A 20,683-nucleotide genomic window follows, 5' to 3' on the forward strand; every position below is an offset into this window, starting at 1 on the left:
TAAATAAATCGATTCATAGTAGACCAATAACCCTTCCCCTCCAACAAAAAATGGGCGCGAACTGCATCTCATTACTGTTTATTTAAAACTATGCCTGCACTTGATGTAGATAGCGTGGCAATTAAAACAGAGATAAACACGTAAAGTTCGTTCATCGCCATTGAGAAAGTACTTTGAAATTATTATTATTTTTTAGTTTCCCAATCTCTATTTGGGAAACTGCCTAACTTTTAAGTTAGTAAATAAGTCTAAGCGGTATCTCTCTTCAGACCACTCGTCTTTCCGAGGTTCTGTCTTCCCTCTGTGTGTCCTAAATAGTCGGGGAAACATTTCTAAAACGTCATCAGGATGCAAAGAGCGAAGAGAGAGAAATAGAGAGCATGAACGCTGGATCTCTAAAGGGACTGGTAAACGGGATACATTTTTCTCTATAGCACGTTTGCTTTGTACAAAAAAGTCGTTAAAATTTTTTTCAATAGGTTTAAGAAGAATCACGAGAGACCGAATGGCCTTGAGTGTTCCCAAATTCTCAGCCCCCATCCCTACCCTCGGTTTGTACAGTGTAAGGCGGGCGTTTTCAAGTCCCATTAGAGATCCAGCGTTCATGCAAAGAGATAGGAAAATGTTGGGTCTCTATTTCGAGACGGTAACACACACACATAAGTTCCTACGTCTAAAAAACAGAGCAACGACAATCCTCTACAGTTTTAGGTGGATCGGCTAATTGGAAAGATACTTTTTTTATACCACCACCACCACCACAAGCACCATCACTTTTCTTACGGTGACAGATGATTTTTTTATTCGTCGCGACCTAACTCGAGCGTAACAACCACAATGGAGAATTGTTTTCGTCGTCGACACTCGGGTGGAAAAGAAAAGACAAATGAAAAAGGGGACAAATTCTTAAGCCTAACTCGCGATATCGACGATTATAAATGATGGGGCCCGACTAACTAATCCAAATTTTAACTTAATTGTTTTTAAAATAGTTAATTTGGCACGTGGAAAACGTTTTAAAAACTGTTTACATTGGAGTAAATTATATCATTGGTAAAAGAGGCTTAGAATAAGCCTTGAAAATTAAGTTTTCCAAGTTGTTCCCGGACTAAGTAATCGAAATTTAAACTTAATTGCACTTAAAACAGTGGCAAACCTTTGAAAAACGGTTTACACTGATATAAATATATGTAATTGGTAAAAAGGGTTAGAATAAGTCTTGAAAACTAACTAAGTTCTTCATCGGAGTAAGTAATCAAAATTTGAATTAAAACAGTTGATTTCGCACGTTGCAAACGTTTAAAAAAACGGTTTAAATCGGCGCAAATATATCATTGGTAAAAAAGGCTTAGCACGCGCGTCTTGAAAATGACGACCGTGTCAAATCATGACCCAACTCAATCACATGGCGACGCGCTCTCGAATCGAAACAGACAGACAGACAGCGAGCGACAAGCGCGCGCGAGAAGTCTAATCTGTCGAGATTACTAAAGGAAGGTGGACGTATCTGACATTTTCTAGCCGCTTTTTTATCAAAATAATATAAAGTATCACTGGGTTCGAGACTATCTCTCCCCCTAGATCATAGCTAGATCCGTTTCCCCGTGTCTCTATATACTTCTGGCTTTCTAAATCTCACTCGCTCTTAAAATGTGATTTCAAAGATTCATCCTACTCCATCTTCACTCGTCAAGGAAACTAGACAGGCACGTCGCCTAAAGAGAAAAGATTGCGACTAATTTCTCTTCTTAAGAAGTGGGAAGAGAAAAAGAAGACACTTGGACTTTGAGCGCGCGTTACATCTCTCTCCCTCTCTTTGAAGTCTAGTGTGGTACACACAGATTTTTCACAATAGTATAATACCAGTCTAGTAGAAAAAGACACCCACTCGGGGTTGCCCATTATTTTTTTGGGGGGGGGGCGCCATTTTTAAAGATGGAGGCGAGAATCGAAGCACAAAAGAGCCATAGGTCTTATTTGATATAGGGAATCAGTGTACTAAATATTAGAGAAATCGGTTGAAATGTGCGGAAGTTATTCTTTCATAAAGGTTTGTTTACATTTCTGGTCGCCATTTCATTCAAGATGGCGGCGGATTTGGGAAAATATTTCTTAGAGCGTGCCCACTACTTAAGAGTAACGTCCCAGCAAAATTTCAGCCTTCTAGAGATAAAAATGTTTTTGGTTATAAAAGATATATGTAAATCCAATGAAAAAAAGTTAGCGACTGGCATAATATTTAGTCTCAAAAATAAATGAGAAAAACGTATAAAGGTAATCAAATGATAATAACTTCATTTCTACTGGTAAATGCCCTGACAGAAAATAAAAAACTGAATTTAATTTTGCGATGACGTCATAACTGTGTCGTTATACGCTACTGTTTCTTTTTTAATGAAAGAAAACAGCTGCCAATTCCATCTCTCCATCTCTCACACCCCACGTAAATATAAAAGTAAGTTATAAATAAGAATAAATGAAGGCGCGACCCTACTCTACTCCTTCTGCCAATAGTTAATTAGTATGGATCTACCCCTAAACCAACCCAAACTTCATTAATTTAATCTAGGAAAAGTTTTACCTCGTTACAACTTATCAGCCACTATGATTATCATACAGGTAAAACCGGGGTATACGTTAATAATCTAATAAATTACTTATTAAAAATTAGTAATCAGTGAATAAATCAGTTAATTATGATGGTACAAAACGAAATTTTTGGTTATCCCCTCACAAAAAAAAAACGCGGCGCATAACTGAATAATAATAATTTATATAAATAATTATATCAGAACACGTGCTACTTAATATTGAACAATTTCTACCCTACAAGGCTAAGACAAGTTCTCCAGCGCTTTTACAAATTTGTTAAGAAAGTCTACGAGGTTCTAGAATGAGGCAGCCATACGTGCCTTGGCGACGTTATCTTATTCTGGAGGGTTGGTGGTCATAGGAAAGTAAAGAAACAAAACAAAGAAATAAAGAAAGAAGAAAAAACTTTATGGTATATTGGTTGATATACACTGGTGTATAGTACGTGTGTTAGATTATAGCGGGTAGTTTTCGTGTCTAGCCGTAAACCTAACTTAAACCGTTCCCTTCGTTTTCAGGGCCTTTGGTTTTGCCAGACGCTTTAATGATCAGGCAAGCACTTTGTTTCCAATCTCGATTCTCGCCTTGGCGAAAACTACCGTGACAAAAGAGCGTATCTTCTCTCTCTCTCTTTCTCTTTCAGTGGAGCCTTCCTTTCATTTAACTCTACATCAAATCAGTACGACCAGTTCGCATTGGTTCGTGATACGAAGTGTAAATGGAATTTCGATCTTTACAACTTGACGACCCGAAAAACACGTACACAGCATGGTAGGACGCCAAGCATTCTGCACTTCAATTTCGATAAACTAAAACTTCACTAGGCCTAGTACTTGTACGTGTTAAGTTAAAATCTAATTCGAAAAGGAAAACTTAATATTTTTCGAGGGCAAGAAGATTTCGGTCATGTTTTTGCGACAATTTTGCTTAAACTCTATTGAATAATTTTCTAAATCAACTTCATCAAGGTAATCTAACATCTGCGGCCAATTTCGGACAAAAACACAGCACCGTATAAATAAAATACTATGCAATAGAGAGCTTTCAGATGTGAGTGATAGTAGTACGTCACACCCTTCCAAGTCTTACCGCTGTTCTGGTAGCCATATTGGCCCGGGTGGTCTCAGCTTCATTCCTGCTTTAAAGAACCACCAATATGGCAGCGTAAATTATGCCACGAGACTGAGTCAGCTCCTCCTCCAACTGAAAGCTCTCTCTATACTCTTAAATGACATTAAGGGATTAAAAATAAATTCTTACATTAGAATTAACTCTCTTGGGAAGTGATTTGCTATAAGTAACCGTGGGTTGTAAGTATAGTACAAAAAGTTAACATATCCATCGATATCATAATGTCTTCCTAATACAGACCCTGGTCAAACAATAACTCTAGATAGGCGAATGGGTTCGACTAAACCTAACTTCCGCAATAGGCTAAGGCTAACACTATGAGGGGAAAGTGTCCAAAAACCTTGCAGTTTGCAGTTACCTCGGGGAGAGAGAGGACCTCTACTCTAGAATCAGAGGGACACTATAGTGGATTAAACTTAGAAAAGGAAAATCGTTCCCACGAGTACGAAGGAACGTCGTTCATTTAAACATATGAGCAAAGTTAGGGATGCCTTCCTTCCTTCATCACAAAGTATTTGTCTTGGGGGGAGAGAGAGAGAGAGCTCGATTAATCTAGCGCTCGGCGCGCGAATCTAATGTCGCTCGCGGCGAATGTCGGCTGCTTGGCTACCAAAAATCCCGTCGTCGTTGCCGTCAGAAAGCTCAGCTCGCTCGTTCTCCTCAATCCCTGGGGTCTCGTATATTAACCAACCGGGTCAAGATGGTATAAGGGTTATACATACGCATGCAGCACCGCTCCTAATATCGAGGACTTTCCTCGTGCCAAGGGAAATTCATTCAGAGAGTCAACCATTATTTCCAGTTAGTTCCATACAGCGGCAAGTTTTCACGAAAGGTTATTTTTAAATATATCTGAACGCTGTTCTTTTATTGGAACCTTCTGTAGTTAAGCGAGTGTCGTGTTCAAATGGTCTCCTAGCTAGATTTATATTTTGGTGAAATGAAACTGTTTCTATCTATAAAGATTAATGAAAAGATAGAGGGGTCTTTTACCGTTCCCCTAGCGTTGCCAGAGAGAAAGGCTAGCAGTTCAGTTTGACTAAGTACTTGAACAACACAGGGCCTGATAATACTGCACTGAAGTTCAAGAGCTCTGAGAGAGGGGTGAGGAACTTTTAGTCCCTGTATTGAAAACTACCTATACGCGCAGTAGATAATGAGTGTGCAGACCAAATGTTGCCAGCCATTTGTGACGTGTGCAATTCAACAACTATCTACCTACAACAGACTGCAAACCTTGTAGTTCTGTTCGATTCAGTGACCATTCAGTTCCTAACCTACAGAGATTCTCTAATAACCAATTACTGGCAACCATTAAGCGCGGTTAAAGTTAAGAAATGGCGGGAGGAAATTTCTATAGCCCCCTTTAGTCCATCCACACTATACATATTGAGGTTTTACCCCTCAAACATTATCTATTTCACAAATAGGCAGGCATAACGCCTAACTCGAACCACTAAGTTAACTTAGTCTTAATTTCTCATACTTTCTTCAATATTGTTTCAATAACAACATCACTCTAACAATATTCATTACTAATAACAGCACATAACCCTTTCCTTCAAATTAAAGAAAAACTTAAGAAAAATAAAGAGTTTTGCGAGAACGCGTAGAGACCTGAGACCTACCAAAATAGCGAACTTTCGTAAGTAACTTTGACGATTTAAGATCCCCTAAACCAAAACCCGAAAAAAGAAAAGATATTTCTCAAGCACACACATACGAAACGAAACTGGTATAAAAAAACTTGGTTCAGAAAAAAAGAGAGAGACTCATTGGCGAAACCGCCCGCTGTCATTCGACCTTAAGTATAGAAAAAAAGAACTTAACATTTTCCCTGGGACTAAATTTCACAGTGCACAAAATGAAAAAAAAAAAAAAAAGAAAACGCGTTTATAAAATACAGTAATGGCAATTGCCCGCCTTTGACAGTATTAAGTTCCTCAATATAAAGTTACACAGACGCCATCGTTGCAATATTGAAGGGAAAAAAGGCCCTAGAGATTTAAAATAAAAAAGAAAAGCCAATTCCATCCAAGAAGAACTATAGTAACACTATCAATCCGGGTGGCCACAAGAAATGTTGTTTGAAACTTTTTGAAAAAGGAACAAAAATATATCGTAATTTTTCACCATCATCTTGGAATGGTACTACCTGGTTCTCCAGTTAGGGTTAAGGAGCAGGGGAAGATTTTAGAAATTGGAAACTGCAACTACATACAAAAGAAAAGAATTGATAGCTTTAGGGCAATAAGACTTTACTTAAAGGTAATAAAAGATGGTTTGGGTTGAGATGAAGATGGTCAACCCAAAAAAGGTAACGCCCATTTTGAAAACCTAAACCGTTCCTACCTTCCTACACATGGTCTCCTGTATCAGAGGAAGAATTCTAGAGATTGCGTGATTACGATTAGACCTTGTGTTGCCGCCAACAACAAAAAAAGGAAAGTTCGATAAAAGATGTCTAGGAGAGGGGGGGGGGGTACTACACTCTTGTTATGGGTACTGATACTGGTACTTGTGAAAAAAAGCCATCGAAGGCTCCTGGCAGAAGGCAGATAGATAAGTCAGATTATTAAGGTTTAGCTTAGCTGTTTAGTGTTGGGGTTGGCACTAGAATTTAAAAAAAAACATTTTCTAGAGTCATTATTTCTTTCTAGACTCTTTTAGACTGGTGTGCAGACGACAGACACCAATCTTCCTCCGCATCCAATCAAAATAAATGGAAAGGAGCTATAGGTTTCCCCAAAATGACGCGCGAAAAATTCCAGGACGCCACGCTACGACTAGCGAAAACAATGGAGAGGAAAAACACATATTAAATAAAAAAGGAACGCTGAGCTGTATAGTTGAAATTGGTAAAAAAAAAATAAATCACAGACACTATTCATTTACTTCAGACTGATCTAGCGTGAAGCGTCAACTCAAACAGAGGCGTTAAACAGTTGGGAGCCAAGAAAATTCGCGACAGTTATTTCTCGAGAAGCATTCCCAGCCAGAATTCGTAGAATTATAACAAAGGCTTAAAACAATCGCAACTAATTATTATTACATTGCTTCCCCGAATAAATAAATAAATAACGGGGTTCACACAACTTTTGGAAAACAAATTTCCCTGAGATTTCCAGGTTTTCCCCATATACTTCCCTGAGATTTCCAGGTTTTCCCCATATACTTCCCTGAATTTTCCAGGTTTTCCCCATATACTTCCCTGAATTTTCCAGGTTTTCCCCATATACTTCCCTGAATTTTCCAGGTTTTCCCCATATACTTCCCAGGTTTTTCCCGTATATGGAGTATCCTATGGAGCAAATGTTAACGGAGGGGTTAAACATGACTTAATAGTAATCATAATCAAAGGACATCCCCGTATCTACAAAGTATAGTCAGATGTTAATCCTATGGAGGGTATTTTTATGAACATTTGGCTTAATTACTAGGCCCCTGTTTGACGCAAATTTCCCTGAATTTTACTAAAAATCCGAAATTTCCCTGAGTTTTCCCTGAGGTTTTTGTCAACTATTTATTTCCCTGATTTTTCCAGGTTTTTCCGGTTTGTACGAACCCTGAATAAATACACAAATCGACATGTTTTTAACGTAAATTGGCTTGGGAGAAACTATATTTCCAATTCCTTCTTTCCAGAATGGTAAAAAAAAATGGTACCCAAGTTTCTTTGGAGGTAAGGTTAAGACTCCCCGTAGAGTGACCGTTCCACCTGGGTCACCACCATCTATACAATAAATTGCTCAAACGGCTGCCCAAAAGCAAAATACAAAAGAATAGAATCGGGGGAATATGAAAAATAAACGTCTTCCATTTACAGTCAGAAGAAATGACGAGAAGAAGAAGAATGAAAAAGAAGTGAAGGTCCCGGCACCTCGTGTGATTCTTCGTCAAAGACGCGGCGGCGAAGAATGGAATGGATAGAGAACAGAACAAGAAGTGAGAAACGGTCTCTCTCTCAGAGAGAGAAGTTGAGAAACTCACAAAAGCTAAAAAACACCCCTCAGAATAAAAAAAAAAGTATATTTCGTCGAAAATTTCACGGGGATATAGACATGGCAGACGCCTATCTTTCGCTCTAGAACTAGCTATGGATTAATAACATTCTATGCCAACATACCGTCTCTCTCGTCAAAGAGATGGAAGGGACGTTCTTCTTAAAAATATATATATATAATCCCTACAATTTTTTAGACTTTTTAGTCTAAAAGGAGTAATAACAGGGTGCCAACCAACTACAGGAACATTTAGACGGAGAAAGAAAAGATTCAAAAGACATTTTACACATTCGGGGGGTCTAAGAGACGCTAGAACTAATCTTTTGTCGAACATTTGAACCCGGCCATTTAAAGAAGTCGGGAAGTAAGCGCAGAGAAGCGGAAGAAGAAGCTCCGCTCGGGGTGTTTGTATGTATCGAACAAATGCTAGAAACTTTTCAAAAATTTCATGTCAAAAAAACATGATTGACAGTTACTTCGTCAACGGGGGTAGAAAAAAAATCGTAGAAAAATATATATCTTTCACGCGTGAATTCATTGTCTAGCGTAGGAAAAGGTTTCAAATTTCGATATAAAATATTTTATTTTTTAAAAAAAAAACGTCTGAAAACTGAAAGAAACTTGGATGAAATGAAAATAAGCGTTAGATAGTCTGCGTAGACAGAGAGCTAAGCCTAATTTCTGCACTTTTTTTACTTAGAAATAACGACGAACTACTCAACAGGAAATCTGGTCGGAAAACTCAAAAGGCGTCGCGTTGCGTCATTCCACGAGAATTTGTCTTCATAATAAAAACGATGTAAGTTCATAAGATATGTTCCATAAGTTTGTCACTGGTTACAAACTGGAGCTTGTTATGAAGTGAGTGACGTAGGTCATAGGATTCGAGGTAAAGCAACGCCTGGTGAGGCGCTGTCGAAGGCCTAATTAGTACAGACTAAACAGGAAGATGGAAGTCCTGCAAAATTAACCGAGAGTGTATCCATTCAATTCTCGCTTCCGTCGTTCTCGAACTAGCTCGAGCTGCAAGTCCTCAAACACTACAAAGTATAGGTAGTGTAAAACTTATGGAAAATATCTTATAAAGTTATGACTATAGTGAAGAACAAACATTGTGTTTATAAAGAAAGGAATGCAACTCTGAATATCCTTATTAGGCAGCCAAGACAACAAACCACAATACCAGACGGACGAAAACCCAAACATGCCAGAATACTAATAATTTCCGTAAAGAAAAGAAAGAAGAAAAAATAAGTGAAGAATTTTCTTTTTCCGTATAAATTGTCGCGATTCACCTCAATCATCATCCTTAAAAAAGAGTGGCAAGGACACCTTATCTCCCGGCTCATCATCTACCCAAGTTCTTTCATTTTCTGTTCCCCCTCTGTACCGCGCCCAGCGATAAAAAGAAGCCATAATTTATCTTCGGGTACATAATCCCTTCATTAAGGGGGTCGAATTTATTATAGCCAGTAAAGCATCCTTGTCGAGAGGAAGACGCCAAGAGCAAACATCTCTCGTTAAAACAAAATTTACGGTCTTGGGGTCACACGCCTAAGGGGTAACAGCGCCCCATCATGCCACGCACCCCCTCCTCCTCCTCCTTTGTCAAGTGGGAAGTTGCGGTATGGGTACAGTCACTGGTGGTCTTCCTGGACACGAATCATGCCACGAGAGAAAAAAAACATGGCGACCAAGGCCAATAGATTCGAAAATGTCCAAAATACAAAAAGTTTGTTTTCATCTTAGTATTCACTAAACAAGTGCTATTAATCATACACGCGCCCTTTAGACAAAATTTAGTCCAAGGCTTAAGGAAGATTGAAGGGTCACGTGACGCTACTAGACAATTAATTGTAAGTAGCGCTCACAAAATTTTAAAAATGAAGACGAGGCTTAGGAACTCAGGAAGATAGCCACAACGGGATTTTATAAATATAGTTTTCCGTCTAGAATGATTCACCATACCCCTTCCCCAAGGAGACCAGGCTACTTGGAGGGCAAAAGTACAGACTATTTTGTCCTCCAAATAGTCTGGTCTCCTTGTGCAAGTAAATGGTATGGATCATCCTCGCCTGAAAACTATGTATTGGTAATAATAACAATTCAAGGAATACAGTCAAGTGTCCTCGATGAGCTTGGTGTGTAGAGCAGAAGAGTTTAGCTTTAAGAAAGGGAAATTTTAAACGTTGGTTACTTATTTATTAACTTAACTCTAAAACCTTGATGAAAATAACCGAGTTATAGAAGAAAGGATAAAAATAAAAATTAAATTCATTTATCTTCCGGTTGTATAAAACAAACGAACCGAGAGAGGGATTAAGGACATTTCCTGCTTGACTTAAAAAAAGCTGTCACTTAAAAAACTTATCAGGAGACAATACAGTTAAACCCTTCCTTTCCCATCAATATTCAAAACTAACAAAATTCTAAAACATCTCTACATAAGTTTACAAAAATGTATTCTATAAGCTAAGCATGACACAAGCTATTACTCTTTGTTAAAGTACCACCAAGCAGTCTTTTGTCCACCTGCAGTATGTATTGCTGTTGTTGTTTTAAATTATGCTTAATTAGGGGACGTTTATCATAAAGCTAAAATGTTATGGGTTCAAAACAGGAAGTGATATCTAGTTTACTAAGGATAAGGTATAAATTCACCACATTTCTAGCTTTATCTCCAGTCCAAACGTATAGTAGGTCCGGAGTTAATCCCCGCCTCTAAATTACAACCAGCGTCTCATTGGTTCTTGAAAACTCACGTCAGCGCGACGCGAATGACAAAAATTACGTATTTTCCGACTGAGGAGAGGCGAAATAGCCCGGCCTCCTTTTACGTCCCCCCCCCCTTGTATTTTGAGAGGGGGACTGGGACTATGGCGCGGGAATACTTAGGCATCTTATACCTTCTCCCTAGTAAACTAGATATACCTTCTTGTTCAAAATAAGGCACTTTCTGAAATACACATAAAATATAAACTCATGATATCTACCAACCAATTTGGTTGACGAAAGGGGTGGTGAAATTGTCCGGGCGGTAACCTCCTTTAAAACAAAACAGAAAAAAACCCCAACGAAAAATAAAAAAAATCCTACGAATCAGGTGACGTAAAAAGTCATTTAGAAGGAGGTGGTGGCTGGGAGAAAAAAGTTCTAAAAGAACGGGAGGCAAAAACTCATTTTTACATCATCAACGGAGACAGAGAGAGAATGGTATCTTCTAGCAAAAGCTACAATGACAGAAAAAAAAATAGGGAAGCATCCATCTGAAACAAACATGCCGGAGAATAATGGGGTATTGAATAGAATAGAAATAGTCCTGGTTAAACTATAGGAGGGTTTAGGGAAGGGTATGGTCTAGTCTGGTCTGGTGTCCAATGAGCGTGCAATGAGAAGATACATAACGACACCGAGATGATGTTGATGTATAAAAAAACACCAGGAGGATAAACAAGATGGCCCCGGCCAGATTACACTTTTGCGCGCCCTCTAGTGACTAGAATTAGTATTACTATATTCATTGACCCCGACAAATTTATAATTTTCAGGTTTTTTTCCATTGTTTATAAAATAGCATTCCGATTATGAATAAAACCAATCTAGTAAGAATTTGGTTTACAGTTTAATTAAATAAGTAATTAACTGTAGTGTTCAAGTCTTGGTGGATTAATTAGGCTAGATATACTAATCAATATCCAAGATTTATTCTACCATATGATTATGGTCATTCGTTACATTGGGTGGCAAGGATGCCGCTTGAGTGCGGATAAAGAAGTGAGGAGTGTTCTCTCCTATACGCGATGTACGAGGTTACCTCCCATTTTAAAATGTGAGTAGTTTTTGGTAATCGCCATCTAGTGAGCGAATTCTGTACTTTGATTTTATTCCGTATTTTAAAAATGGCCGCGGACAACAACAATCTTTATGACACAGAGTTAACCCTTTGTCAGGTCCCGAATGAAGTTTGCAAACCCACGATCTCCACTCCCTTAAATCCCTATCACTACTTTTACAGCCAAGAACGGAACATGTTCTACCCCAGCTTGCCATTTTTATTTTTCAAAACTTACTAATTACCAATGAGAATTAAAAAATATGTTCAAATCATCGGATTCACCGAGCCAAAGGATTTCAGACGGTGGTTTTGAACTTCCTGCTTTTGAACGCTAGATGGCTTTAAACACCGACGTTTAAAGAGACAAAAATACCGAATTTTACGCTTTACTTCGACGCTAGATGGCGGTATCAAAAACTACTAAGACGCAATGGCAGCCCACCTTTAATTTGCCTGGTAAACGACGTATATCTCATGCTTAGAAAATGGGGGTTACAATCAATCATATCTGAGGATGGGGCGCCATCTAGGTTGTGTTTGGAATAGGCGGGAATTACGAATATAGCAATACTCTCCCGTGAGATTAAAACCCAGTGACTGTATGAGTCTTAAGATAATGTGAGGGTTTAACAATAAAATTCGAAGATCATTGGCAACTTGTAATATTGCGCTATGCATTTGTAACAGTTTGGTTGAGCTAAATGAGGTAGATTGTAATTCAGATTTAACTTTGTTTAAGTCACTATTTTATACTGTCCTTTATGAGGTTATTGTTATTGTGGTGAAAAGTTTGTTTAAAGTCATTATTTATACTGTCCTTTATGAGGTTATTGTTATTATGGTGAAACGTTTGTTTAAACTCATTATTTATACTGTCCTTCATGAGGTTATTGTTATTATGGTGAAAACTTGGTTTAGCTGCTGTCTCATAGGTTGAGCCTTTCAGGCGCTCGTCTGTTTCGGAGTGGGTTGCGGCGAATTGGTGTCGCGGATGTGGTGGTGGTCCTTGGGACCAGTGACCCTCGCATTAATTATTATTTTACCGGTCCCACTATAAATTAAATTTCTAAAATGGTGAGAATAAAAAGCACGTAAAGACACAAAAGTAAAGAAGCTGAAAATTGTAATTGAATTTGAATTTTTTACTGTAGGAAAAAGTAGCATATAACAATCCATAACAGTTAACTTTTATTTCTTATCACAATTTTTCAACTAGTTGCCACTAAATATCAATCAACATGTCTAATGATATTTGAAGTTCTTAATCCTTTTCTGAACTAGCCTTATTCCTTATTGCATTTTCCATAAATTCAGCGGCAATATCTTCTCTCGCTATCAGTAAGCCAGATCAAAATCTTGTAATGTGACCATGCACTACTGAGAAATACGACTACTGACAACTAGTACTGGCTATGGTCTAGACTGTCGACTACAAGAGACTCATTCTAGAGTATAGACGCTAGACAAGATCAATAGTCAATAGAATACAAAACTTTTGTAGGGAAGTTGTAGCCAAGGAGTACTAACTACCTAGGAGTAGAATTGGTAGAAAATGTGTTGAGCTAGAAAAATTCTAAAATGGAACCCCGAATTTATAAACTGGTCCCACCGTCTATTTTTTCCAAAAACCCTAATTAATAAAGTGCTCCCTGATACCACTGACCCCAACTTTTGGAATAAATAAACTGGTCCGAGCAATTAATCACCGCCTCCTATATGTAATATAGGAGGCGGTGAATTAATAAACTGGTTTGGGACTTGTAAACCTGTCTTATTTCCTACCCTGTAGTGACGAGCCCATGATGTAAACAATAAAGATGGCCGCGAGCTACGAGGTTTAAGCCTCGGTCTTTAGTGTATCGGGGAGACGGGGGACTCGGGGTCCGAGTAACGGGAGTTTCTGAAGCGTTTGCAAATCTTATTTAAATTTATATTTTTATTATTATGTAACCGATTTATATTACTGAACGAATTGTACCTTATACTGTAGCAGACCTTGTTAGTTAGGCGAAGGTTTTTCAACTGTTGCTGATATTTAACTAGTTATCCCACCGCATGGATATTTTAAAATCCTTTCCTAACATTCGAATAAGGTACACACTTCGGCGTATGAGCCTGAGGTTAGGAAAAAACATTGCTTTGATGACGATGGCCTAGGTTGCCAAACTAACAAAAAATTCTTGGCAACAGAGCTGCCAGAATACAAAGTTTAAGGAAGACAAAATAGTGAAATTTTGCTAGTCCATTCTTAAACAAAATTGTATGTTCTTTCTGGACTGGTACAGTTTTACTACCCCCATAATAGGAAAGGCCTATTAATAATTATCTTAATGTTCTTTTTATTAATGAGCTTAAGTTGTAAATTGTCCATGCCTTTTAATAATTATCTTAATGTTCTTTTTATTGATGATTGTTTATGCCTATTAATATTTATCTTAATGTTCTTTTTATTGATGAGCTTAAGTTGTAAATTTTTAATTTGATACTTTCAAAGTAACGTTAATTAAACCTTCAATACCTTGATTTAAATTTTAATTTATAATCCTTATTTAATTTAAGGATGATGTCAGTTTGTAAGTCTCGTTAATTTAATTCCCCCTTTCCCACAGAGAGGGTCTGAAAATTTAAATCACTTGGCAGAGACTGGAGATCTTCAACATTCAGTGACAGACTCTGAATCTCAATGGGCATTTAAAAAACTGTATAAATTTAAATTGAAATTCCAAATTATAATTAAATACTTTTTGTTTGATATGTTGATATTAACGTAATCAATCCTTGAATACTCTATTGGTACTATCAACACCATCGTTAAATTTATTACTTAAATAATATAATTTTTTTTAAATATAATAATCAAATTAGCGACTTATAATTTGTTAACTTTAAATGAGTATGTTTCACTGATTAAAATTACATTTCTAAAAATTGTTAGGTTGATAGCACTTTCATGTTTCATGTAGAAATTTCATATTTCCGTGGATGGAGAGATGAACACGTTGATTCCGTTTGTCGTTGATTGAAATTAGATTCATTTTGATCATAAATTTCATTTTATATTTTGAGTTGTTGATTTTATGAGATTGTTGATTTTATTTTTATAATTATCACTTACGTAACTGTTATTAGTAGATGAACCCAGCGAGAGCGGAAACTGCCAAAATGATTAGTTAATTTTGCAAAGAATCTGCAATTTAATTCTGCAAAAATCTACCTATTATTTTATGTCAGTTCCGTTAAGTGATCATTTAATTTTAAACTTGCCAAACAAATAGTGAGCAATGGTACCTCCGTCCCAAACTAGTTATAGTTTTAAAACGCTGACTCGAGTTTCATTTTGTTAATACATTTAATTTTATTAGTAAATCAACCTGCCTAACTTTTAAGCAGACGAGTCTTAAAAAACGATATCATTGGTGAAATTAGAAAACTCTCTCTGCTTAGCGCGCCTTCTGTCGGGGAGAACCTTAATTTCTTTTTTGATTAATATGATAATATTAATTGTAATGTTTAAGTTCCCAAGTAGAAATCTAATCTTGCCTAGGATTAAAAAGATATATAATAATTATAAATTGCAAAAAAAAAATTGCAAGCAACTGTCTCTCCTCCTCTAGCGCGATACAATATATATGCGACAGCATCCAGTGGCGGGCGTCGGGGAGGTGGGGGGTCCATATCTAAAGCCAGACAGTTGCACAGTTCTCTCTCTCTCGTCTCCCGCTAAACCCACGCAGTAAGTGCGGGCGTCGGGGAGGTGGGGGGGGTCCATATCCTAACTCTCTCTTTCTTCTCTTCAGTATAATTTAACTCGCTCTGTAATACAACCAAGCGTGGCTTCGTGGTAGAGCGCGCGGTCGGGCGACTTCACTGGCGTCTCGTATGGATCAGGACATTGCGGGTTCGAGGCCCGGCGCCGACAGAAAAATAATTTCAATTGAAATTAAATACGTTACGCCACCTATGAGGTGTGAGGTGAACTACGGGTGAATTTCGAGTCGAAAATTCGCGGGAAATTTGAAATTCAAAAGTTTATTTATGACGAAACTTATTATGCGGTTACACCAAATCCAGCCAGCCGTCCAGCCAACAGAGGTCAGAACAATACTTTCGCTGCTCTAAAGAGCGCAAAAGTAAAAAGGAAAGAGAAAAAAAAAATTCCAACAATGGGAAAGAAATTTTCCGGTTGGAGCTACGTATGTAGTATGTATGTATGTACAGTCCCCTTCATTTTGGCTATGCGTTGTTTAAAAAAAATATGGTAGAAAAACAATAAAATATTCTATTCCACGCCTAAACCAATTTGACGTTAAAAAAACCAAGGTAAATTCATACTAAAATCTGTCACAAGAAGAGACAAGACAAAGTCACAAATGTATACGTAAATTTTGGAATGGATTCTTAGATTTGAGTAGTAAACATGTCACGCTGAATTTTTCCTTATTTTCGAATAAAAATTCATACGTAAACACTACATAAAAATTTAAGTTTACTATACGCCTAAAATCACGAAACGAAAACCTACGCGTATATTCCGAAGTAAACAAGTTTATCATATTCACTATAATGGCAAAGGCCCAAGAAACAACGTAAATGTTAAAATTATCCTACACATCCAGACATCATTATCAAGTCTAAACAAGCTTTATCCTGTTATGTTTGGATCTTCGAGTCAATTTTCATCTAAATCAAATATTAAGCCCTATCTATTACCAATGCAAAAGACCAAAAACCTATGTAAAAGTAATGTTTTCCTACACATTTTAAAACCCCCCGAGCAAGCTATGCTTAGTTTAATTTTGTCCCCTGGTTCAGATACAAGCGTTATAAAACCAATTCCGTAACTACTATAGCGCGCCCATGTACATTACATTTTTAAAGTAGAATTCGAAACAGCGCGTCAAAGCCCACCTTCGGGGGGGGGAAGCTAGTCACCAAAAACCAACCACCGTTCCGTTAGACAATGATGTCACCACGCGCGTCGTCATAGATCGCTTGACTGAATCCATGGGTGATAGAAAAAACTGTATTTATATTCAAATAAGTTTCGTCTTCTTCTCATGGTATGGTTGTAGCTAGGCATTGTGCAAAATGTATATAGCCCTATATACCCATACCCTTCTTCCAAGAAAGAAAGAAAAAAAAGAGAACCTAAATTTAGGTTGGTACCTAAACCTTCGGGTTTTAGATTATTGATTTGGGCGCAAAACTAACTTTTGCAAAAGGCGGGGGCGGTTGGAAAGATGTAGGGGCATACTAGGGGGCCCCTTTGTATCGTGAGTCTCCCCTTGCACAAGCGCCTCAAAATTCTCCAGCAGCTACAGAGTGTGAGCAGCAACGAACTCGGAAACTCTTCCGCCATTTGCTGGCTGGCCTGTCTTTCAACGCGCAAAAACCTCCCCTGTGTGTCGTTTTCCCCGCAATGCCGTAGAATTTCGCCTCTCCCGGACCTGTAACACTGTGTGTGTGTGTGAAAGGTATTTTCCACACCCCCGCCGCCTCTTCCTTCTCTTCCTCTCTTTCTCTCTCGGCTTCTCTTCCTGATCCAAACCAAACCGTACATCCATCGTATCGCGCAGTCGCGAAAACCTTTCGGAATAACCCGTACCAAAAAACAACACCCTTTATACAAGTAGATTCAAAAACTAGGTCTAAAACAGCCCGAGATTGCCACGAAATTTTTATTAGATTCAAATTTCCTGAGACTTTTAAAGGTTTTCCCTGACCGTTTTCCTACGATTTTCCCTGACGTTTTAAGGGCCCAATTATTATTGTTCCAAATATAAGGGGTGTTTAAGTACACTAACACCTTTTCCAAAAAGGTTCAAAAACTAGGTCTAAAACAGGGCATTTATTATTGTTCCAAATATAAGGGGTGTTTAAGTACACTAACACCTTTTCCAAGAATTAAGGTTCAAAAACTAGGTCTAAAACAGGGGTTGCCACGACATTTTTAGATTCAAATCTCCTGAGACTTTTAAAGGTTTTCCCTGACGTTTTAAGGGCCCAATTATTATTGTTCTAAATATAAGTGGTGTTTAAGTACACAATGTAGTTTAAATCGCATTTTATGAATATTTTACGTGAAACATTGAGGACTGAGCTCCGTCCACGATTTTTTAGCGACAACTTTAATCAATTTTCCTGATTTCGTTAATATCAAATTCTTAAAATTGCCTGACTTTCCCTTCCATTTTTGGCCCAATTTGAAATTCCCTGATTCCCCCAGTTCTTCCCTGAACTGTGCTAACCCTATAAAAGCAATTACCCAAGGTGGTTCCAAATGTCTTACAACTGTGCAATAGCAAAAATAAAAAATAAAATCCCAACTCAATGTTTTTAAAAAACTTCCTTCCTACTTCAAGATTCATTAATTTCATTTCTCATACATATACATATATATATTTTAATATTAATTATCCAAGGATAAAATCTCGTCTGCCTCTAACAGTTAAATAAATGATTTAGAATTCAACCGTACTTCACACTTTTCCCTAAATTAGTCACAAACGTCCGAGGCTGCAAAAAAGTCCCTAAAAATATATCCTCTAACTGTAGTAAAAGGAACAAGAAAACCAAGGAACGAACGGAAGCGTGGACAATTTTTCACTCTGAAGAACTTAAGTTACCCCCTCTTGCTCTTCTTGCCTTTTTGAAACAAGGTTATTAATTGAGTTCTCTGGTTTTTCTGTAATTGATAATGTTCTCGCGAAATGGGCTTGCTTATTATAACACCACCCTAACCTAAGACCAGAAGAAGAGATGAAGACGACGAGGGGTAAATCTTTTTTCCTATTTCAAGCCCCAAGCTCCACACCAAATAATGAGTTAGATCTATTCATCGCTCATCAACGGTCGCTAACGATGACAGAACGAAACAATTTTTTACATCCCCAGAAGAAGAAGAAAAAAAGTCATGGGATTCCTGGTGGAAAACAGGGAAAAGACTTGGGTATAGTAGATTTTCTCCTTAGTGACAGATTGTAGGGTCTCTCACTCTCTCTTATATTAACAAAAGCGTAAAATATCTAGCTTTTTCCACTATTTTTATTATTAATGGAGTTTCCTTGGAAGATGCTAAATCCGCGGTTTCTGCGTCAAGTTTGAATCCAGAGAAAAAATGTAATAACTATCAAGAAAAATTACTTTCAAGAAATATTAATGTCTACGTGTGTTAGACCAATTTTGATGAAATTTCGGATTGAATGTAAACGGAAAATTGCTATCATGGCGCCACACCAAAACCTAGCAGTTACAAACTGAATTTTGACCATAAACGATAAGACATCTTTGCATTGGCTCCATGTCTACAAATGAAAGTCTAACAATGCTGTAGAAGACATCAGATAGTCTTGATCTATGAACAGTCCAAATAAAACCCTTACTCATTAAACACGGTGGTTGTGGAGGAGGTAAGGGTTAATGAGAGTCGCGTGATCCACCATCAAATAATTTTTGAAAGCTATAATTGTACCAAAACCCTATCTTTCTCAATAGGGCATCTTTCCTTAACCGGTTTCTCAAGCTAAAGTTGGTGTTTTTCGTGTACCCAACACATATACACACAAACAGACCCACAAACCAAACCTTTCCGTTCTATAACCTATGTTATCATTACATAAAAACACGTGGATAAAAACGTTACGTTGTAGGTACTAGTTATTTTTAACACGTTGAAAATACGATTGAAGCTTAGTTTTAAATTCTTCAAAAATAAAGAAAAATAGAAGTGAATAAGCGACTCTTGAAGTAATATAAAGTTTCATTGTTAAACACATCACAGTTTGCTAAAAAACTAAGAAAGAATTCCGTTGAAGTTGAGATTGAGATTTTTATGACGTGGGCTATTTTATAAACTAAAAAAAGGGGTTGAAGAGGAAACCGCGGCAGCGAAACCAAAAAGGAGGAGATGGTGATAAAGTTAAGCTATTATAAGTTATACGACTGAAATAGAGAGAGGAAGGCGAGACAAAGTTATATAAAAGTTAAAGCCCGCGACAATCCCTACATTACTCGCCTAGAGAGTTTGGGCTCAACTCGTATCAATTCGAGTCTTCTCAACAACCTTAACAAGCCGAAACTCAGTATCAAATGAACTCTGAAACTGAAACCAACTAAGAAGCGAAGGCGTGAATTATTGATAAACAAAGAGAGGGGGAAAAGCTCTTTGGACTAAGTGCTTCCCATTTCTGATGGCACACAACATGGAAACGACACAGAACTGCACCCAACTGCACCCGTAGTCTTTAATTAATCGTAAAAATCCCACATGGAGCTGCACCAGGGCGTCCTGGAACTGTACTACTAACAACCGGCACTGTCTAATTCTCGTTAACTAACCAGAAACGTGAACAGAGAAAAAAAATTAATATTCCGAGCTAGTTTTTACAATTTTCCTACCCAAAAATTTAACCTGAAAAACTTAAAAAAAATTATAGTGCGATGGCAGTTTTCATTATTTATCGACTTAGACAGACTATAATAATGTCAAAGGTAAAGGCCTGCCACGTATGATGATGGCTTCATTTTCGGTTAACCATTTATATTATTTTTTCTGGTCAACCCTACTGTATAATTATATAGATATCCATTATCATTGATAGAACCTATTTTCTCTATATGATGAGTTAAATACAGGGTGTTTCTGATGAGTTTGGCATAAATTAAGAGGAATGTTCTTTGGGAAATCGATTTTGAGTCGAAAATGTAATATCGCCATTTTGCTACAAGGGACACAGTTTTAGATAACTCGACAACAGTGGCCCGGACTTCAAAATGGAGATAGAAGTCACATCTTCGACGCGAAATCTGTTTCCCGAAGAACATCCCTCTTAATTTATGCCAAACTTATCAGAAACACTCTGTATATTAAAGCCGGTTTCTAAATAATAAAAAACAAAAAAAAAAACCGTGACTCATTATTTAATTAATAAGTTAAACTAGGTCGCGCAACTGTTAAGAGTCTTTCGGCTTTGCTACAATGTTAAGAGAGAAGACTGGGTCCACTTTTTACAATACCATAAAGGGTTTAAATGTTATAATATTATATGGGTTAACGGCAATGCATTGTGGGTGGAAAAACACACACATAGAAAATTATAGGGTATGAAATTCGTACGAAGGG

At 37.5% G+C, this 20,683-nt stretch overlaps 1 protein-coding gene and 1 long non-coding RNA gene across 8 annotated transcripts in view; both read right to left on the minus strand.

Moving 5' to 3' along the window:
• LOC149717300 (homeobox protein Meis1-like) overlaps positions 1-20,683 on the minus strand; it is a 183,002-nt gene that overhangs the window by 72,943 nt on the left and 89,376 nt on the right. The window lies entirely within an intron of this gene.
• LOC149717302 (uncharacterized) lies at positions 11,410-15,165 on the minus strand. 2 transcript variants are annotated; one of them, XR_016366514.1, is made up of 3 exons: positions 14,827-15,165; positions 13,541-14,762; positions 11,410-12,613 (listed from the first exon to the last, which is right to left on the minus strand). It is a non-coding gene; the product is annotated as an uncharacterized LOC149717302 (long non-coding RNA). The 2 variants fall into 2 exon arrangements; XR_016366511.1 differs by having other exon boundaries at positions 11,410-12,628; positions 13,345-14,762.

This window comes from Phalangium opilio, unplaced genomic scaffold (genome assembly GCF_054372755.1).
Source record: "Phalangium opilio isolate 3A_F unplaced genomic scaffold, DU_Popi_V2 ptg000003l_1, whole genome shotgun sequence".
NCBI classification, from domain to species: domain Eukaryota; kingdom Metazoa; phylum Arthropoda; class Arachnida; order Opiliones; family Phalangiidae; genus Phalangium; species Phalangium opilio.